Here is a 23463-nt window from a genome sequence, read left to right on the forward strand (position 1 = left end):
TTTTCGAGAACGTCCTTCGCGCACCGCGAGGTTATTATCACGAGCGTGCCTACGAATCGGTCGGTGAAGGCCGCGCGCACAGATGTTCTAAATTGCGCGCAAACAAATCACTTTGGTACCATCGAGGCGCGCAAATACAGTTGTGCAATGACTCGAGCTGTTAGGCAATTCGATTTATGTAACGGTGCCGCCGCTATTGTTGACGCACGGTTGTCGTCGATTCGTCGGAACCGTTGCAGCGGCACAGCCTACGCGGATACCCGTGCTATCTCGCGCGAACGATATTTATTTTGATACGCGTCGCACAGGGTATCGGTTCAATTAATTTCGCGATCGTCCAGTTAGTTTGAACGCGTCGGACGCGGCGCGCCATTCGAACGAGCAAAACGAGCGAAGAATGAAACGAGAGCAGCACGGCCCTCGTGAGAGATCGTGGCTCGAGAAACGGATCAACGGATTGTTCGAGGTAAAAAGAGATGACAGGTAATTCGGGCGACGGAAAGGAGACAGCCGGTGCTCCAAATGCACCGCATCTTAATCCCTGTTACACTCGGTTTGGCCGGTTTCGTCGATCCCTCGTCGCGATAAGCCCTCGGCACGACGGAATCGAAGGCTTCTCGGTCGAGACTAATTGCCCGATGCCGAGGCGACGCGACGCGTCTTCGTAAAGTCCTCGAAACGGCGTTGGCCCTGCAAATCGGAGAGACGAACAAGAAGAGGGACGACGAGCAGCGGCGCTCGCGACCCGACGAATCGGTCCGATCAATGAACGCGGGGACGCCGATACGTCCGCTCGGTAGCTTACCCCACTTTCATCCCCAGAACAGAAGTTCTAGAAGGTTGGTAAGCGTATGGGCGGACGAAGAGAAGAAGGGAGGAGAGAGATAATACTCGCGCGACTGCCTTAAAGCGTGCGTACTCGCGGCTTAAACAGCAACAGCAACATCGGCAGCAACGGCAGCAGCGGCAGCAGCAACGTACACCCCTCCAATGGTCACAGCCAGCCTCTTCTCCTCTCGTCTCTTCTCTCTGGTCACTCTGTTCCGTTGCCTCGCTTAGTGGTTAGTCCTGGCCTCCCTCCTCTCGCGGCGTCTCTCTCTCGCACCTGTCGGTGCTTGTTGTCTCTACTAGCTTTTTCTCCGTCTCCGTCGCTCCCCGTTTCGAGCCGTGCCGCGTCTGCCTCCTTTCTCCTTTGCGCTCCGTCACCGTCTCTCTCGCCGGCTTCTCCGAGTCTCTTTAGTTTTGTGCGCTACCTGCCTGCCTTGTGGCTCGCTCGTATCGTATCGTATGTAAGCGCGGCTTCGGTGCCGTGGCGGGACGAGGCGAGGTTGGTCCGACGCTGTTGCTCGCTTGTGTGCGCCGCGGTATGGTATGGCGTTGTCTCCTCGCGTGTAACCGCGCACACACGCTCGGGCGCTCGCGCGCGCGGTCACTCTCTCTCGCGCGCGCTCACGCAGCGACGCGTACGCGGCGAGTCGCGCGGGGATAGAACGAGAGGAAGCAGAAAGGAAAACGCGCGAAGGAGACGCGCTGGTCCGCGGCGCGTACGTACGGGATCGGAGCAGAACCGGCACACAGACTTCCCTATGGAGCTGTCCGCGTATGAAGGAACGCTAGCTGGGGCGCGCGCGAGAGAGCTCCGCCGATTCCACGCGAGAGAGTACGCGCGCGTTTGTATGAGTCGAAGCGAGGCGATTGTGTGTGGCCGGTGCACAAGAGCGTGGCTCCCCTCCCTCCGGAGCCACACTCCACCTCCTCCTACCTCTCAGCCTCTACCTCCTTCTTCTACCTGCCGGCCCGGCCGACACACATGTGTATGTGTACCTTGGTCTTCAGTGTAAGATCTGAACCAGCGGAGAACGCACGCTATTGTTATATCATTATCATTATCATCGTCCGTGGCCAATCGCGCCCGTAGCCGGTCCGCGTGTCGCGTACGTTTTGCCCTGTGTCGTTCGCCGGACCGAAGGTGTCCCCCGCCGAAAACGCGTCTGGAAAAATCGTCGTCGAAGCGCGCTGGTACGCGCGTGCACGCGCCGCGACACCGTCACGCTTCTCGTTCGCGAACTCTGCAGGGTCAAAGGATGACGGGATATACGGCATCGCCGGCGCGCCCTCTGACAGCGAGCCGCGCACGGGGCGGCCCGCCCGTGTGAACACGTGGGAAATCGCTACCGCCACCCGTCGCACCGAGCATCCATCCTCCTTTTCGCCGCCCTTCTTCGCTACCGCGCGAACAACGACCACGATCCACCTGTTCGCCAGCCTCGATCGTCCGCACCAGTGTCTGTTCGCTTCCGTGCGTGCGCGTTGCGATCCGATCGATCCTCGATCGACGAACGAACGAACGCTCGAATTAGACGACGCTGCAAGCAACCTTCTAACTCGCGATCGTTACCGGCCGATTTCTCTCAGCTGGACACCGAACGAAGACGTCGGTTGGTCGATCGGAATCGGGGGGACCCGATGACGGGGAAGAAGAGAAGGAAGTCGAGGGACTCGACCGACGAGATGGCCAGGATCGATCGGAAAGAGGCCGAGCTTGACGCCTAATTAAATCGATTAGACTTTGGGGTTAATTGTTCTGGAACGTCAGCTCCGTCATCGTCGTCGTCGTCGTCGTCGTCGTCGAGTTTGGTCGCGAGATCGGCCAGTCCGATCGAACGGGAGGAACGCGACGTTTCGTTGATCGACGTCGGTGAGTTCAACGAGAAAATTTCGGTGATAAGTGACGTCTCGTGTCTCGGCAACCTTTGCCACGTCGAGGGCATTTCCTGTCTGCGTCCACCGAACCGGTGTCCTCTCCTCTTCGTCTTCTTCTCTTCGTTTTTTTTTCTCTTCGTTTTCTACTCTGCCTCTTTCGACGCTGTTCCCGTCCCGCGACCCTTTGCTCTTGTTTCCCCGACCCGCCTTTTTTAATCGTTCCTTTTCTGCGAGCCCGATCGGATTGAACCGTCCACGCGAGCGCGGTTGTCATCGGCATCCTCCAGGCTGTGAATAAAAGTGAACGGTGTACGGCGTGAAAACTGGTGTCCGTTGTTGTGCTGTGTCGTTACTATCGCCTGTTTCGTCGACCGTTCGGTTCGTTGTTCGTACTCGAGATCGTTGACGATGACAGGACGCCGGCTCCCGATGCAGCCCGGTTACAACGAACCCCGGTTAGATCGGTCGTAAACGCGGTGTTGGTCGCAAAACTAGTCGACTGGTTCGATAGGTGATCGTACTCACGCGTTTTTGTGGCGGTGGGTGATCTCAGTGCGAAGGTATCCCGAAGAATCGTTGTGCGCGAAATATCCAACGACATCCGTCGTCTCGGGGCTCGTTCGAGTTTCCACGGAGAGATTATGCGGACGAGTGATCGCGGTGATCGATGATCCGCTGGATCGGCGATCCTCTCTCGCGGAAGCTACCAGTTGGAACCGACGGTGAGTCGCTCGACGTATCCGCGATCGGTCGGAGCGCGTGCGCGCGTCTGAAACGGAGCAGTCGGGATCCGTTGTTAGGCAAGAAACTTTCCAGTTTCCAGATCGAAGCTGCAACTCCTGTCCGCGGTCTGGTTTAGAGTAGCGAAAAAACGCGGCCTCGACGAGAGTATCTGTCGAAAGGCATCTCCTAATAAAGCGAACGCGATAAGTGAAGAGGAATCGGCTGACGTTCGCGGAACGGTCGGCGTTCGCGGGACGTGTAAGGAGTTCCCGGTTCGTTTCGCGGCACCTCGTAGGGTCGTGCGCTTCAGGCATCTCGAATTCGTGGCGAGCACGCCGAAGTCGAATCGAACGATAAATCCTTCGATTGTCGAGCGTCGATAATCGTTCGCGGCGGCGCTCCGCTCTAGACACGGCAGAACAAACATCGTCGGACTCCGACCCGTTATCGAGCGCACGTGATCGCCGCCGCGACCGATTTCTCGCCGAGAAACGAAAATATTGCTCCGCTGTTCGGTCACGTTTATAATGTAACGCGTTGATCTGGCTCCGCGACACCGCTCGCTCGCTCGCTCGCGGAGCATCTCGACGGTTGGCGAAACCACGATTATATCGTCGAGCGTTAACGCGTTGCACGCAACCACTTTGATCGAACGTGTTAGAAAAAAAAATCACTGCACCCCGTGGGTTAATAACGAGCAATTCACCGTACGCTAACAAATTCTTATCCCCCGACAGAAACGTGTAATTAGGCAAGTATCCGATTCATAATTTACGAGCGTCTGGATGCAAAGCGCGATGGTCTAATAAGCGCGCGAACATCCTCTCTAAGGCGAATACTTTGTCGCCGTGTCAAACTTCGTTAGAAACGAATCGGAGAAGAGTTTTCTCCGAAGAGACCGCGCTCTCGAAGGAGCAGGAACGACGATGCAGGCGCCAGCGCGTTTGCATATTCGTGAATCCCCTCGACGGACGATTTCCGAGTAATTTCCTGTTGGTCGTGTAGCGCGATGACGCGGCTGATTTAACCGCAGCTACCGTATACGTAAAAAGCGAGCTGGCCGAGAAAGTCAAGCGTGTCGGGAGGCGAGACAACGCTTCGGCCGCAAAGCATGCCGCCGCCATCGTGGTCGCCGCCGTCGTAACAGCAATTTCATTGAACGATTGTTCCGGCGCGGCGAACCAGACGTTTTTGCCAACTTAATTAAAATAATCGGAAATTATAGCGGCCATACAGCGCGAGGACAAGCTACCAAATCGGGACAGCTCGTAATTCGTGCGCGATTCGTTCGCGCTCGTTGCTCATCGACCTAACCGCGTCGAGAACATCGATGCGAGCACCAGAACCAGTTCCCTCTACCGAATGTTGTATATCGCCGGTTTTCGTTAAAATTCGCGTTAAAATCGTCGACGTATCGAGACTCCGCTGTAATATTAATATACGTAGCGCTGGTCAGCAACACCCGGTAAAACATCCATCGCATTAAATTTGAAAACAGCTTCGGGATAAAACGTGTTCGTGATGCAACCAGGCTAAATCGCGACTGTAAAACGCAGCAAATTCGATCTTCCTGCAATAAAAATTCGCGCACCTGTTCCGCGCGCGATCCAAACGCGCCAGTTAACGAGCCACGTGTATCGTGATTTTTACACCGAAGCTCGTTCGCGTTTTTTGCCTCTCGTCGTTTCGCGTTCAGATAGGAACATCGAAACTCGATGGTATCTCGTTTGACACCTGTCGAAATAGCATTTCTACGAGGTCGGTGTATCGCGGCGCGAAACAATTTTGTTGTTCCGAGGCGGGGAACAACGTTGGCCCCCAACGTTTAACCGGCCATATTTCCAACTTAAAAGGAGCTGCTGTCAGCAGTGATTTGGGTGGCGAGTGAAGTGCCGCTTTTATAGTACGCACGGGAGGAGACAGTCCAATTAAGGGCACATTTGTATACTTAAGTGCACCGATATCGATGTATAAATCGGGCCGCGGTTGTACGATTTATGGCCGCGGCGAGCGTCGTAAAACGTCCGGCAGCCAGATACAGCCAAGAAAGTCCGGGGCCTCCGCGTTCCTGGAAGCTGAACCCACGTCTCGAATGTTTGAACGAACGCCACCGGGTTGCCTCTTCTTTTTCCTCCTTTTAATTGCTGAAAAAGTCCATTCTCTAACAGAGCCGGCCGGCGCTCGTCACGCTCGAATCGTTCGTCCTTCTACTCCGATCATGAATGAAATATCGAAATGAATCGGAAACATCGGGAACACGTGACGAATCGACGCGGCTTATCGGCTCTCGAGATCCCATCGAATTCTTTCTCTCCTTCCTAATTAATTTCTCTCCTTCGTCGGTTATCGAAGCGAAACTTCTTGCGCGAAGACTGCACGCAACTAATATTCGACTTTCAAATTTCTCAAATTCTCGAATGCCCCAAATTTTCAATATATTCGATCTAGATATCCTCGAATTCTTGTTTGCAACAAAGCACAGGAATGGTAATTTCCTAATTACGAATCTAGCGATACACGACCGCATAACGCTATATTATTTTTATCCTTTTAATTTTTTGCACGTTTGCGTTTTATGCACCTGCGAGCGTTGTAGAGCAGCCGGTCTCGGGGTTACGTTAAGGCGTAACAGGCACGTTGCTTAATGAGTTCCGAGTCATTCCAACCTCGAAAGAGGCTCGAATACTTCGATGTTAGAAACTCGCTGGCAATTTGTCGCTTTTCAGTCACGCGAAACCCGTGGGTTGTACCCATTTACCGTAATCCGTTCGTTACGGCGTAGAAAGGATATCGGTGACTTATTCGCGATTCGAGCGAACGGATTAAAAGAAACGCGAGTGTCTAGAAAAGTTCCGATATTTCCAGGTGACGTTAAGAATGTCTGGGCTCTCGGTGGATCTATTCAATTGAAATTCCCCGCTGGTCAAAATGCGCGGAGAACAATTTCCACGAATCTACGCGTCTCGACTCGTCTGCGTCGAAAAAAAAGACTGAAAAGCTCGTATTCGCGAGTGGTTTCGTCCGTGGAATTTCAATCGCGAACGCATAATGATGCAACGTTTCCGGAAAAGATGACTGAACGCGTCATCGTGGTCTCGCGACGAAAATCACGTTCGTGGAAGAAAGTCTGCGAATAAAAAACCACGAGAGAGAGTCTGTCTCGCGTATCTACAGCCGGTGGCCATTACCAGCTAAAAGTTGGCAGGCAAGGAAGCGTCTCCGCTTGGATTTCGCTGGGAAGCCCCGAAGGGTTAAACCCTTTACGCGCTGCGTCACAAAGGAGAGCGAGTTTACAGCCCTTATAACGCAAGTTGCGCCATCCCCCTTTCTCATTCTTCCGCGAACGGAATGCGTACGCAGACAGAACGGAAGGTATATTTCCCTTGTCGTAAATCTTCTTCGCTTGTTTCTCGCGTGCTCTTCAACGATCGCCGTTGAGTTGTCGCTCGTCGGCCTGCGCCGCGCTTCTGTTGTGCGTTAGCGACTCGTAAACGCTCGAAATGAAATCCTTTAAACCACGGCATATTCAGTTTGCGTACAGTAATTTGCATACGAATCTCGCGCGTTCCTCTACGAGACATCGGGGATATTGACGTTTCCTGTCACTCAACCTTGCCGTCGTGGATATCCACGCTCCACGCTCATTGATTTATTTTACTACCTTTCATTTGCATACCGTGCCTTTATGAACTTGTGATTAGCGATGCGATCAAACTCGATACGCGCTTATAAATCCATATCAAATATTCCACGCTTAATTCACAGTTTACTTCGTTCTTAATCTCAGCGAGTCTACTTTGCACCCGATCGTATGTTATTATGTTATTATATCGCAAAATTGTTACATATTATGTTAGTCGAATGAGCCGCAAACATTTCCCGATTAAATCTTGACATTTGCATAAATTTTCATCGTCGAACAAATTTATGCGAATATATCCGTTTCTACGGCGACGATCGAACAAGACGAAACGGAGATAAAAAAGATCGCGATTGCCGCAGACCGCGGTTTCACTCGAAACGAGATGAAATCTTAATAAAGCGCCTCGTTTCGTCCGGTCGATTCAAATCGGATAAATTGCAATCGATCTCGGCTCGATTGATCGATCGATTCGAAACTCGTCTGAATCGTCGATGGTCGTTCGCTCGTGGTGGAACGTTGTCGAGCACGATACAGCCGCCAACAACAATAGAGAGTTTCGTCGAAGAGGAGGCATTTTCCATGCCAAGGCGAACTGGATTGACTTCCAAGATGGATTATGGTCCACGGCGAGACACGTCTCATTGTGTTCGATCGGCCTATACGGTTAAAACCACCTGTTTCGCAAAAGAATCAGATGGCATCGTCCGAACGGTATCCTCGGTGCAGTTTCGCGTCGTTCACCGGCGATCGCGGCTCGATAAACAAAACAAGAATGTAAACATATTCAAATCCAGCCGGTATCGCGCGCTCTCGCGCGCGCAGCCGACCGACCGATAGATAGAACGCGTACACGCCGTGTACACGCGTTGTTTTATTGAGAAACCTATCTTATAGCGCGGATCTGATTATCGCGTCGAGTTATGCGACCGAGACGCAACGACCGAGCGTTACACGGCCGTTTTTCAAGATCGCGCCCGACCGTTCCCAGATAATTAATATCAGCGTTTCCCTCGGGAAAAATTACGAGCTCGTTTTGCTCGTCCGTTTTCCACAGGCGCCTTTAAGACTCCGCGCTAAGCGACCGCGAACTGTTGCTCGTTTAGTGTAAACGACCACCTAGCAAACTGTCACACCAAATAGCTAAATACGAACTAATGTTTATGGAGTTTCTACCGAGCGTGAATTAAGCGCAGCTTAAACCGGTGTAGAAAACAGTTCGCTGGCAACGAGAACAATTTTTACGTCGAAGATTTATTCGCGAGTCTCGTAACAGAAGCTTCGAACGAGTAATTCTTGATCTATGATATTTTCGAATATTTACTGCAACGCTGAATGGTTTTTATTAGATAAAAATTGACACTAACTGATTCGTAAATATCTCCGTTTTATTCGAAATGTGGGTCATGGGATTATTTGAGATAATGTCCAACCCGGACAGAGAACCCAATCGCTAAATTAAATTACATCCAATTAAATTGCGTCGAACCGAATCTTCTTCAGTAGAATTTTGTCGATTTCGAATAATCGAATTGAATCCAAAATCACGTTGAATCGCATTGAAGCAAACGAAGTTGAATATTCTTTAACAATAGCCGCTCAAAACTTTCTCGACAGTTTCCAGCAAAAATATCAGCTGTTTCAACACGGTAGGCGCGAAAGAAATCCCGGTAACAGAATGGCGTGCACGTTTATCATTCGCGGCGTATGAAACAACACTCGTTCGGAGTCTCATCTTGACCCGTTCGCCCACTTGGACTCATCGAATCACGGTTCTACGAAACAAGTATAAAAGATCAAAGCGTTTCGGGTTTAACGCTCGATTCCGTCGAGCCCCGTAAAACGGCCAACAACTGAGAAATAAAGTAAGACAGACGGTTCGCCCGAGTCTTTGAAACGATTCTCATTTCTTTCACGTTTCAAACAAAACACGCCCACTAAACTATTTACGAGTAGAGGGGAGGATAGGATAGGAAGTTGCGCGTTTGCTCACCGTTCGGATTAAATTAAGCCCCGGAATAAATTGTTGGTAGAGGTAGCTTGATTCTCATTCTCTCCTGTTCCTTTTTCCATTCAGAATTCATTCTTTCGTGTGGCTCCTCTATGCAAACTATTTCGGGACGATGTTTCGTTAAAAGGAGGATCGTTAATTCGATCGCGTCGCAGGTATATAAAAAGCGCGCAGAAAAACGCCGCGCGGCTTTGCGCGCTGAAATGAAGCGGAAAGCACCAACGGCGACTATAATATCCTCGAGTTATGCGTTCGCGCCGCGTCCGTTTAAAAACGATACAGTGCGTTGGCTCGTATGGAATTCTTCCCGAATTTCCATCTAAAAAGCGGATCACCTACCTGTGAACCCGATTCGTTTACCTGCAGCTGCTTACGCCGATCAACCGGTCATCGACCCGAACTTCAAAACACTTTCGACCTAACAACTTTGCCTTTTAAGGTCTACGGAACGTCTACGGACCTTGTCCGTTCGCCGGGGTACGATTAGGGATCGGGTATATCGCAAGTAGCTCTCGATCTCGTTAAATACTTTCCGACTGTTCCGTCGAGAAACGCGATAACTTAAGTGGACGATACAGATTTCAACCTTTTAGAAAAGTTTTCGCTACCGGACGTGATACGGGTTCTCTGCAGGAAATGGCAATATATGGAAAGGGGACTCGTACTTGATTATCGGAATATGTAACAGTAGAAATCGGTATTAATGCAAGGCGCGATGACGTAACGCGTAACTGCACAAGTTCTAACAATACAAAGCGCGGTAATGTAACGCGCAGAAACGTAACATGCATCATACGATAGCGATGCAACGACCTATCGAAAGTACCCTCGTAATTACGATCCTTTCCGAAGCATCCCTTTAGATTTCTCTTTGTCTCCTTATCAAATTTCAGCAGCGAGGTACATCGAAATCGCAGCCAATTCTTTGGACGAAACGTGCTGTGGGATCTCGAGTAAGGGTGTGAGGGAGCGAAAGAAAACGAACGACGAGAAGACGGTTGGATCGTTTTCGTAAAAGAAGTAGGCTGTTCCATCGGTTTCTTTCTCGTTGTCTCTCGGTCCCTCCGCGTTCGAAACGATCGCTGTTCCTCGTGGTGCACGGACAAACACACGACGATTTCTTCAGGAAGAGACGGCGAATTCCTATGGGTGGGAGGTCGATATCATTGGAAAAGAAAAGAAAAAAAGGGCGACAGAGGGACGACACAGCGCAGCGCAGCGGCAGAGCAGCGAACGGACCTAAGGGGAATAAAGAGGCAGGGCGACGGTGGGCCTAATTAGTCAGGGATATATCTGGAATCTCATGGAGGCTGAGTTTTGTAGGCCTCCTTCAGTTTTATGTACGCAGGCGGATTTCTCGGCTGGATTAGCATACAAATCGATTTAAACTCGAGATAAATAGCCACTCAAAGGCTCCTCACACGGAGCCGACTCAGAGCATTATCTTGTCCACCGGTGAGATTAACGCTTAATGCTTTATACTTTACAGCCACGATACTTCCCCTCGCAGCCTCCCGCGGTTACCGCTATACAGGGTGTCCGCCGTAGAGTTCAACAAACTTTTATCGCGTATTCAGCGGATCATAAACGATAAACCTCCTGCACCCCATAACTCTACTTTCTTGCGTTAGTCAATTAACCTCGAGTGTCACGTCACCCTACGATCTTTCCATATATCTTGCGTTGGAATTATCATGAAAACTGTTCACCAGATTTATAAAGTTAACGCAAAGTATTAAATTAATAATTAATTATTTCTTGAACCGAACAATTCGTAATCTCGTAAAAAGAATTTTGACATGGTACTTCAACCGTAGTGGGATACGTCAAACTTTTTTTATTAGTCCCCATGCTTTTATGGTTTTTCGTCTTCGTAAACCTTTGATTTTGAACAACCCCAAAAAAATTTAATGAATTCAAGTCCAACCTAGCGATCTAGGTGGTCATAATGCGGGTCCGTACCTGTTAATTTATCGGCCCGGAAAATGAGCGTTTAACGTGACTACCTCTCTTCAAATATTTGACCATGCATCATCTTGTTATGACCACATTTTTCTTCCAATTACTACGTTCTCTAAATATGATGGTAAAACATTTTCAATGAAATTTCGATAATGATTTGCTATTCACTCTTAATTGTATCATAGAAATGCACGACTCAATTTCACGTTACACGTTTGTCGAAAAAATCATTAAAATAACGAAGTAGATTTATATTTCCCTCTTTGGTTAATTCTGCAATGGTCTCAGTATGCTCGGGTTTTTAAACATGCCAATGTTTTTGAAAGATGTTAATTTTATTTTCTTTGGAAAGCTTCAGCTTTGGGGGAAAAAGATGTTGAACTCTTCACTGTGACACCCTGTATATAACTGAAGCAATGCGTTTTGTCGAAGTTGTATCGACCTTTTATCCTTCCTGTTCCCCTTGCCACATCGTAGAGAGCTTCTCACGATCGAGCGAACGTCCACTTTCCGATTAATCGAAACGGCAGGTTCGCGCAATATCGAGCCGTCGATGGTCGGATCGTTTACACTTTACACCCCCGATGGATTTCACGGGAGTAGCTGCGAGCGTCGTCGATCGGCAAAACCGAAGCCGATAAAATCGCCACTTCTCTCGAGGCTTCCTCTTTCTTGCCGGCATCCTCTCGGAACGTATCTCTTTTGGCCTTTCGCGAAACTTACGTACGACTATTAACCGGGGAATCGTTTCCCTCGGCGTTACCTTGTCGCTTATTAAAGGCTGACACCCGAAACCAGTCCTGGGAAGTTTCTTTAAACGCGTTCATTAGGATTTATGCAGCCATCCTTTTTTCTTTATTTCGCTCGCCCGGTCCCTTTACGATCGCATACCGTGCCTCGCGTTTCAACGAATTATTACGGGAGATTTATTTGGACGTTGATGCGAGTGAAAAATGATTCACTCGGTGAAACCAGGCGGGCACGAGAGTTTCGTTTCGTTGCTTCGCGTTCTGAGGGGAGTACTTGACACTTGATTCGAAGAAATTGATTGTAACAGGCTGTTTTATCGCGAGAATACTCGCATCGTCGATGTGCAACGCGTTGACGTTACTCGTCGCGATTCAACGTTCACGCGTTACAACGTCGACGGTGCATTCGCGTTGCGTAACAACGCGTGTTGTACAATATACGACGCGTTAAGATACATACAATTCGCCACTGTACAACGCGTCGACATCGCAGCTCATAAATATCGTGAAGTAATTATATTAAAACGCGACAATACACAACTTTCCATTTTATAGCGCACTGCAAAAACTGGTAACTTCGACTTTTCGGTATCGTAAAAAGAATAACTGAACAAAATAAATAACGACGAGGCTTCGTAGGTTTCCTAGTTTGCAATGCAATGTTAATTTTGAAATTTATTTCTGCGCGTTTCGAGTTTCCGCGATCCGGCTCGTACTTTCACGACTTCTAAGGAATACTGAAATTGCGAAAGTCCAGAATTCAGCCTGAACAATTACGATGGGCTATAAAACGAAATTTACGACGAGTCTATTGTGTCGGCTGTTGATGAGGTCTTTAAACTCCCGAATTCCTGCTGATTTACCATTAACCGACCCGTTAATTTATTCTTTCCGAAACGATGTCACGTACCAAACTGATCGAGCCTAGAAAAACGAGTTTCGGACAAGTCCTGTTAAATGCACGGTACTCGTCGTTACTTTATCGAGATATATTCGATTATTCATGGTTGCTCAAGGTCCCGAGAAGCAGTCATTAACCAACGGCGACGAACACGTGGATTTACGCGCCGGTAAAAATCGTATTTGTTGTATCGTCTCCTGGCGCTCGTTAATCCTCACCGTTTTATCCTAATTTATCCCGTTACATGCGGCTCGTCGCGTTTAATTGGCTGTTACGCAAACATATAAATTGACCGCATTGAGCAATCGAGTTTTTTTCGTTCGGCTTTGTTCGTCTATCAACCCATGAACGGATTCTAGATTTCGCTATTCAGCTCGTAAATCCGTCCTTTTTTGTTTAACAAAGTTTGTTAGAAAGATCGTCTTGCGACAGTGCGAACATTTGACGAGGTCTAATCTAGGTATAAACGCGTTGGTTATCGATTCGAGAACATCGTGCAAATTTAATAAACCGATTCCATTTGTTACGCACTGCGCATAAAACGTTTATGGATTACGTTTCATGGCAAAATAATTGATAGAATTGTGAATGGAGTATTCTGTTATGAGATAAGAATTAACTAAGGCAGAGATCGAGGAAACGTTCTCCAACGAGCCTTTGAATAATTGTTTTTACACTCGTTACTTTGATCGTTCCATTAATTCTGCGATCTCGCAAACGTGATAAATTGATATAAGTCATGCGATTCGAGGAAAAGGTTAAACAGGTATTATTTACAGTGCTGTGATTCAGCGCTTGGCGATATAACGTTTGGCCGTAGAACGCGTGGCGATAGAACGAGTGGCAATCGAACGCGCTGTCGCGTTCCATCACACGGTGATAATGGATATTATGAATATTCCAGCTGCACAGTTTGTAATTACGATCAGTATCTTGGCCCGGTTCAAGAGTTAATCGAAAACGAAGGAGCAAATTTGTCTCGATGGTTGAACACCAAAAAGCGACAACGAGCGTATAACACGATCTGAGTGTATTTGATAGTTAGCGTTAAAATTGCCGTCTCGAGTAATAGTAGCTTCGCAGGAAAATAAGCGTGTTCTATATATGTACTACGGCCGGTAATAATTGCGCGTTTGTATAATACTTCATTTACATTAAGTAAGACATGCTGGTAGGACTAACCCCTCGTTCGTACGTACCCTGTTTTAGCAATTACCATAATTTAGTTAATTAAGAGGCATTATCGGAAACTGAAAGCAGCCTAAAGGGTATCCACGGACAGTGATGCTATCGTACATATATCGTCATGCTTATCCGCCGTAACGATACCACTCGTTATTAAGCAGTTATCACTCTAATTACGTATAGGTTTAGCAAAAGAGAAAATTTTATTAGGCGCCATACACGCAGCCAGCGATGGCTTCACTTTTATCGCCTTTAATGACACCGCATCGATCTGCGCAACAGGCTAGAATTTATCATATTCCCATGAAAACTAACTGCCCTATTAGCCCTTATGTTAATTTCGAGTAATTGCACGAAAGGGGGCTGTTTTTATCCGATCAACGTCATCTGCTTTTTACACGACAGCTTTGTTAACGTAATCGACCACTTTATTCCTATCCGAGCATTTTGTCATTTTATCGATTTCACGTTTTATTACTTTATTATTTTCACTATTATACCCATTTCGCTATAATACCATACTATTCCCGGCTGTGTGCTATGATTACTAGTAATTTATTCTCATCGTTTAGTCAGCTTTGCAATTAAGCTCGACAAGAGTTTTTTAAGGACGCACTGATATCCGATGCATGTCAAGATATACACGCATGTAAGCCCCTTATGCAGCACAATTCACCGTTCATTGCTGATCGCATCCCCCTTTTCCGGTTTCACGTCCCCGTCTTATCTATCGCGTTACCTGCTTAAAATGTCATTATGACCAACGAATGCGTGTACAAAACACCGTGTGACATGCTCGCGATAAGAAATTACATCTTTCTTGTAGTTAACTCACGTGAACGTAAATAAGGGCAAGAATCGATATAGCTTTTCTAGGTTGGTCTCGGGAGAATACGAAAAAGTATAAAAATTTCCAAGTTCACGTAAATGTCCTCACCCAAAAAAAATGTTGCCCTGAACTGCACGAGAACAGTGATTGAAACAGGGCTTGAAACGGACGAACAGGTGAACGAATGTAAATAAGGCTTAACCGGTGCAGGAGAAAGGGTAAAGATGGAGAACAGAGAAAATACGAGAGCGCGATGATACTGTCGTGCTTCTGACACGTGGTCCTCTATTTTTGACGCGGTTCTTAATTTCATTGCGATGTTATATTTTTAACTTGTAAAAATGTTGCTGACCATTTCGGAGCGCGGCAAAATCCCCACATTCGGAAATTTAATGAGCAAGCTTGGATTTAATATTTGACGGTGGATAGGTAACGCAATCGGTCGATGTTTGTGTATAATAGAATCGGGTTAGGACAATATCGAGTCGGATTTAAGATCGAGACAGGTATTGGATTTTCTTCGCGATACGATGCTCGCGTGTGCGCTATCAATTACTTAATTTCAAGCAAAGCCAAGGCAGGTATTTACACGTGTGTTGGTAGTTGGCTGAGGTGTTACGTTACGCGAGTCAAGCGTCACTTTCCCGAGTCTAGACAGTGTACGCAATAGGGGCACATTTATCCGTGTACCATCTTTATTTGGTTCGAGTGGTTTGAGTTGCTTTCGAGTACATTCTTCGCTGCTGTTATGGGGAAGTAACACCTGCAGGTGTGTTGCCAGTGACTAGTTCTAATGCGTTAACACGTACCAACACTACGATCAGGCGAAAGTGAAGTAAACATTTTCACGTGTAAGACCTTGGACATTCAAATTTTTCAAGTTTGGAATTTTTCAATTTCGCAGTTTTGTCTGCCTTCCTTTATTGTTTTTGTGAATTCTGCTTTGCCGAGATTACCACATTTAAAAGACAGTTGTAACTGACACTTGCATAATGGACCACGTCGACTTAATCGTAGATCATCGTTTGACCCCGATTGTCCCGCGCTTGTTTCTTCGAAAACACTTACCCAGAAGAGTAGCTACTTTCATACGCGAATGACCAATCGAGCTGAACGTTAAATCGGTAGAAACCGTCCTGACTAATAAATCTCTCTTTGAATACGTTCTCGACTGTAACGTATTCTCGGACAAGAATTATGTACTATTGATAAGGCATCGCGCAAAACCGAAATTTACGACATCGTTTAGGCCAACCGTAATTGGCTATGAGTGAAGTTACATCGAACGGCCCGACGTTATTTCATCCTCCAGAAAATTTTAAACGTTGCACTTTCATCTCTAAACACAGGAAACGATATCGGTTTTTTAGCTGGAGATCGTCTCAGAATCTACGACATAAAATTAAGACTGCAAAAATGGCATAATTGCAGCTCCACTCGTCTACTGTCTTTCACAGGAATTCTGACGAAAACGAAGAAAGGCTAATGCGAGGCCCCATAATTCTCCATGGTCCTGTAATTATTCAATGTTCTGTCATCGTGTCGTCGCGTGACAACAATCCAACCGTAAATCAGCTTTATTGAAAGGAAAATCTCGATGTCCCGAGGCTTTCATCGATATGCGCACGCTAGCAGGAGATCGCCACGGTGTCCACGCTCTATGGAAACTCTATGCGATAATCTGGCTATCTGCCGACCAACTTGGTGACAGTTGGTCCCGATTCAGCATCGAATCCTCCTTTCGCTTGTCGCCACCAAGAAATTATCTCTCGTGATTCTCTTCTGATCGTTTATTTGCTAAATACAATACTGCAACTGTCCATCAAAGGTTACCATCAATAAAAATTTCAATACTTGAACTCTCATATTTTAATATCGCAAATTTACAAATTAACAAATTATTAAAATTACTTTGAGAAAGTGAAAAAATTCTCAACGCGAATTCCTTTCCTCTTTAACAGCGGATAATCTCCGAAAGACGTTGCAAGTATCACATATTCTCCTTACGAGTCGTTAAAGGATTAAAGAAAGAGGAGGATATTCGTTCCGAAATGGATGAGCAATGATTCTGCAGGGGATACCGGCCGCTCTGGACGTTTCATTCGCGTGATGAAACTTAATTTTAGAATGACCGTGTCCGGTCAGCTCTGCCACGTATGGGTAATACGTGACAGCGTTGAATCGCGGCTACGCGGCAAGGTGTTGAAGCTAAAGGCTCGTATTTTTGTCGCGGCCAGCTCGTCGGCACGGCGAAACCCCTTTCGGCCGGTCCGGCGATAAATCCGTATCTTTATGAAACGACGTCGAGCTTTCCTGCCTATGGGGGCTGGCTGGCTCCTTTTGTTCGGTTAAAACGTTCCATGGCACCGAACCGACCGTCCCCTTTCTCTTTCCTCTTTCACATTGTACTGTCAATGGGATCACCGATACCGAACTCGATTTGCCTGCACGGTGTGGCCGGTTAAATCGAATTACCCGTTCGCGGGCCGATTTTATATCGAATTTTCTTGCCAGTGGCCGCCGCCGACGCGAAATCAACGGCTATCTGTTTCTGTCACCGTAAACGGTTACTATTAGGTTGTTGAGTATCAAATGGTATTCGATTTCGTGACAGAAAAGCACCGCCGAACAGCTTACGCATATCAATTTCGAACTTAAACTTTTAAAAATATCACGATATAAACTTTGTTAATGATTTCAATATAAAATGTCTATTACTCTGTCTCGAGGCGTTGAAGTATATTTCGATTAAATGTTAGCGTTAATAATATGAAAATAAATCGACTTATCTGCAACAACTGAAGGAGACCTCGGACAATTATCTGTCGATATTTTAGCGGTATCTACACGATTGTACGTGTACAACGATTTCGAGACCACCGATATACGTATTTCAAATATTTCACTGCCGTCAATAAATATTGACCGCGCGATGAAAATACAGTTTGTCATATAAATATTGGCAACGTGTATTAATCGCTCCAGGTCTCCATAACATAATTCACTTAACGAACACCATGTTCCAGGTGATTTCTCCTTGCAATAAGAAGTGAACGAGCGAAGTTGCTTTCTAAATAATTTAATTAAGACATCGGAATACAGAGCAGAGTATCCACACCCCTTTTGTGAATAATTACAGCAGAAGGTTATCTTCGGACGACCGCTTTTAGCGTGACTAAAGTAAACCGGTCGATCTTCCAAGAAGAAGAAAGAATAGAGAAGCATCTGATGACACGACGGGAAATTGGAACGGGATTCCCTCCCATTAGCTTTGGGAATCACCGATACCGAAGTATCCACCAAGACTCTTTCGGATGTATACGTTTCGGGTATTATCGGTGGATCACTTTTGCTTAATAGATAGGGGTCCCGATCGTAAATCGAATTTTGAGATACAGGGAAACGTCGATCCTGTCCGGCGAATAAGTACCTCTATTCCTTTGTGAGTCGCCTGTTATCCGGTACTTAGGTATCTGGTATATCCGTGTAAAGGCCCCTGACGATCCAATCTTATCGTGGACGAAAGGGCCCGAGGAGTTTGGGCCGGGCCCCGTATAAATTATCGCCACGAATTTCGAAATGCTCCTCCTTCTCTTCTTCTTTCTTCTTCTTCTCCTTCTGCGGCTATCCCCTTAAAAGTGCTAAGGAATTCGACGACGCATTGTGACCGCCAAGTGCCGCGGACTCGACCGATAGACTAAGCGACTCGAAAATCTCATGACAGTGCGAATCACAATTTCCGTGACCGAACTACGGAAATTCGTGGGATTAAATATCGCGGTTTACCGTGACACGAAAACATAACGTAATACACGTGAAATTCGATGCCACGACGTCGAAGTTACGACCCTAAATTCAATATAGCGGCAAAACGACTGTTAATTTTCGCAAAGCGATGACATCGGTGCAAGGAAATATACGGCGATTGTCGCGTGAGAACGTAATAAATGTAAAATTCGATAGAGTAAAATTAAAGTCCCGACACGAAAGGCAATGTCGGGACGACAAGAACGAGGACATTAAGGGACACGGCAATTTATAGTATCGCGTTAAAATGTGCCTCAAGATCGAGATACAAGAGCTAATCAAAGAATGGCGGTAATCACCGAAAGTAATGACCCAGACTCATTGTAGACCTTTAAAGCCTACGTACGCATCGTGTTGGGCAACTACAACGGCAACGAAGGGGTAATAAATTGTTTGGCTCCTACGCTCGAAAGCTGGTCTCTTTGTTTCTGTTCTCTTCCCTCGTTTCGAGGTGACACGTGTCTTTGTCTGTTTCTGTTCGCTGCTCGTTGTTGGATCGTTCTCTTGTTCGCTCGTTCGATCACGTTCGAGACACCTTAAGACAATAATAAGGGGGATAGCACCGTTGTTAATGCGTTTCCTTTCTGTCCGAGACGTTCTGGACCGTGACCAATGAGAATAAATTTATGACGGTTGCTCGAGCAACGTCGTTCGCGCCAACTGATTACGGTAATATTTTGTTTATAAACGAGAGGACGACCCTTTAAAACACCCATCACGCGAGACCCTCCCTTTTCCCACGTTTCCGTCTTTCCTGACACTTTTTACGAGCAGAGATACGATAACAGCGATGATATAACGCATGGCTGCGCTATACAGTCCGCTTAGAGAAGGGTTAATGAAGTCGCAGCTGTCATTCCGATGTGCAACGATCTCGCATAATTGACAAATCGTGTATAATCCTTTCTTCTCGAGAATAAAAACCCGAGTGATTCGACTTCTCGTTCTCGGAACGGTTACTTCATCTACGAATAACCTGTTTTTACGTCAATTCGTAAAAAGTACGGTTGTCGATAATTGTGTTTACGATAGCTCGATTTTTGTTTGTCCGTTCGTTATTATTGTCGCGTACAATTGATATTTTCGAAAAATAAACGCGTTCCCGAAGACATCTCCGGAGTACAAATAAATTCGAGTGGACGTAACCTCGTCACGCGAAACTGTCGAGTTATTGTCGTTCGAATCGCTTAGACAATGCGGATAAAACGACGTTAGGCTGGAATTTGAATTTCAATCGGACGTCTGTGTAAAAGTTATTTGTAACTGTCACGGTGTTCGCTCGCGATGGAATATTGAGAGCTTCAGCAAATGTCAGCGATTATTCTCGCCTGTGTTTCCGTATTTTCTAGTCGCCGACTATTGCTCAATCGACCAGGAGGAACAAAAGGATCAAAGAGCAAAGATATCCTCGCGTCTTTCGATCTGTTCGCACAAACGAAACGGTGTATCCATTCTTTTTCTTGAGCCACGATGACGTTCGAGCAGCCTGGATTACCGTGAAAAGGAATTACATGGATGAAAAGAAATTGGCTTAGAGCGTTCACTCTTTATCTCGAGTTGTGCTTAGTTCCTCGTCGAGTTTGAATGATTGTTCAAATTGTAAAGTCATACGAGACAAAGTCGAACGGCAAAAGCGACTCTCTTTATTTTACGCCGTTACCTTTTATTTGTGTCACCTTCTTTAAGTTAGTGTCACGAAAAATTTCAGGTTTCTGCTAAACCTTTACATATAAACATTTTATAAAAATCCGTAATTGTATTAGGAAAATTACACTTTCGTTTCACTTTTCCTTTTCCCATCTAAGTTGCACGATAGCTGAAATGGAATCTTTAATCAACGCGTTGATTACCCTGATAACTGGTGTTAAGAACTTAGAAAAGGAAATAGAATTCTGAATAAAATTACTGTGGTAATTTAGAATAGCAAATTGCGGTATTAGAAACAAATTAGTTACTTAATAACGATAATCTCTATTTATCGTGGGCTAATATCGATTATGGCCGTTTTTACGTGGTTAACTTACACGCAAGAAGAGCGCTATGGGTCATTGATGATCAGCGAATTAAATGCTTTCTCATAATTGAAACGTTAGAATTCAATTTCTCGGTATCTTTAATCTCGTGTGTTCCGTTTATTCTTACAGAAAATAATTTTATTACTCCGCGTATTAGTTATACAAAATTTTAATTGGAAAACTAGGAGGCGCATCTGCTAGAAATAAAATAAAATTTGCACACAAACAGTTTCTCAACGGCAATCATAAATACCACTTTTTTTGTTTTTATATTAATATATTCCTCCCCATAGATCATACAAGTCCGTGCAATACAATTCTCCGTACAGTATTATCAAATTAAAGCCGCGATATTGGAAGATTATGAACAGTATATCACTTTAATTATCAGTTTTAATAAATCACAATAAAGAATGGTCACTAATGGGTGCATTTACCTTCATTTAAAAACATAGAAGCGGCATTCACGGTTAATGAAAACAATAGAAAATCTTGTACCGGAACGTGTACTGGTACTTTGGCCGATTCAATTGTAATTCGTCGATGAATAATCGATGGCAGCTGGAAGGAGGAGTCCTTTCTCGGCGAGTGTTCCGAATCGTTAGCCTCGAAATCGACTGCATTCTCGGGGTTTCTTTCGCGCGACGATTTCGTGGCAATTAGACACAATTTACATCGATCGGTAACAGGAGTCGATCGTTACCGTTCCGTGTATTAATATTTATCTAATATGCATCGGGCTTGGGGGGGAAACGAAGGGTGGAGGAACCGAGGGTCCGGATCGCGACGGAGTACTCGGTGTTCCCGTCGTCTTCGACGTCGCTGCATCGTCGACCACTTAAGACACGCAATTATCGGGCTCGTTCCCAGCCGCTCTCTCGACGCCGGAATCGATAGAAGAATTCGCAAAAAGGAACGCGACGAACGGAGAAAAGGGACGAGTCAGATGCGCGACCGATACCGTTACCGGGGCCTATAATAAACTAAATAAACAGCCCGTTCGACAACTTGACTCGCCGTTGACTCGGGGCGCACTTTTATTTCCTTCCGTTCCGAACCAGCCGAGAATAAGAAAGAAAGAAACGGACGAGCTCATTCCGGGACCAGTTTCGAGCCGAGTTGAAAAGAGCGGTTGGCCCCATCGCGTCGATGCTCTCCACTCGTTATGCGCTATCATCCTCGATATCGTTCGTTGATTATGTAATTGACGTGCGCCAACGAGCCTGATCTATACTAATTCAACGGCACCTGCTGATTCCCTCTACCCGATCCGCTCAATCTCTCCCGCCATCTTTCCTCGCCCCTTCCTTTTTTGACAGAGATGATAAAAGCCGTCCGGTATTTCGCAGATAACGTTCGTTAATTAACTCGACAGTATTCTTCGTTTTCAAAGAATTCGTTCCTTTTATCTGTTTGCTCCAACCGGACCAGATTTTTGGTCGCATACATCGCTTCTTCGGTACGATTCGCGCAGATCGGATAATAGTGAAACTCAAAATGTTACACGAATCGAGAGGGAATCAAACGTGTCATAATCTTAATGCAATATGTATACTCGTTATCATTTTTCATAATAAAGGTATCTCGTATAACGGAAACGTTAATTACGATAGGAAAGCTCGATGTTTATGGTTTCCTTCAATGTGAAAAATTTTATTCGTAACGGTAACGATGAATTTTTCTACCGAGCGCGTTAGTCGATGGTCCAGTAAGTTGTTCGTGCAGGGTGTGGGTTCGCGTTATTGGAGTCCGATAAACGTACACGTGACGTGTCTCTTAAAATTCCAATTAGAATGAAAACATTTCACGTTTGGAATTTATACAAAAACGTGGGTAATTGACTGGGAGGCAGAGATACTGTTATGCGGATGCTGTTATACAGATAAGAAATTCTTGAGAGTGTGTCAGCGCTGTCAGATCTGGATTTGTAGGTATACGTATAAAAGAGAGCAGTGCAATAAACAGTGCACAAAAGAACATTAAAATTAATTAACGAAGTAAATAATCTATCCGTGTTACAATAAACGTTTCAGATGAGATTATAATAAGAAATTTCTAATAAGCTTTTTAACCCATAAATTGATTTATAATTCTCCAGTTCCGTGGAGGGGAACGTTGCTTTAAACTCATAAATTGCACCGTGCGGTGACATCAATTTAAGGCAATTTAAGCTTACCAGATGTTCGAATATTTAAGACCGATAACTTACGTCGGACGTACTCGATATTTACGAAATGTTTGCATACTGTTAAATAATGTGTCTTGATTCGATACGCGATTGCCGAACGAAGCAAACAGATAATTCGGGGAGATAATCATAAAAATGTCCGTTTCGCGTTTGACGCAACTCGAAACGAACGAAGACATCTTCCTTAGCGCCGTTTGCCCGTAATTAATGGAAACTCGGATGCGATACAATTTGTTTTTCTTTTTTTTTTCACGTTTGGCTGGGTAAAAGGTAACAACAACACTCGTGCTGGTTGGCTTATTTTTGACGCGTTTAATTACGATCCGACGATGATAAGGCTGATTTCCCTACGCTGTTAAACTCGCATTACCGGTACTGTAATTCATTAATTAAGAAATCGAGCACCGTGCTGTTAAGTGGAATCAATTTCACGGATAGTGACCATTTTCAACGGAACCCGATGCATTACTTACCGATTCTATTACGGATCTCTTCCTCATCGATTCTTTCTCTTCTCTCTTTCTATACGACATAAACTTAGCTTCACGATAAAGAAGATATCGCATGTTATAGCGTAATCGATTCTACCGTACTCGACCACCGATAAAGATAACGATTTCCTATCCGGAGGGTAGACATCCTTTTAGGTGCATTTCGATGCAACCTTTGGCTAAGAATACCTGTGCGAGGAGCACCCATTATCCTCTCAACTCTGGGGGGTGAAACATTCAAACTTTGAATCCTTTTAAT

General features: G+C 45.9%; 1 protein-coding gene across 3 annotated transcripts in view; it reads left to right on the forward strand.

The window, feature by feature from the left end:
• Nucleotides 1-23463, forward strand: part of Sox102F (transcription factor Sox102F) — a 256815-nt gene that overhangs the window by 87528 nt on the left and 145824 nt on the right. Inside the window, exon 1 of one of the 3 annotated variants that reach the window (XM_076531620.1) lies at nt 1576-3425. The exons of the other annotated variants lie outside the window; for them this stretch is intronic. The gene's annotated coding sequence lies outside the window, so the exon portion shown is untranslated. Of the gene's footprint in view, nt 1-1575; nt 3426-23463 lie in introns of those variants that run through there. 3 annotated transcript variants of the gene reach the window in all.

The sequence above is a fragment of the Megachile rotundata genome, chromosome 5 (assembly GCF_050947335.1).
Source record: "Megachile rotundata isolate GNS110a chromosome 5, iyMegRotu1, whole genome shotgun sequence".
NCBI classification, from domain to species: Eukaryota; Metazoa; Arthropoda; class Insecta; order Hymenoptera; family Megachilidae; genus Megachile; species Megachile rotundata.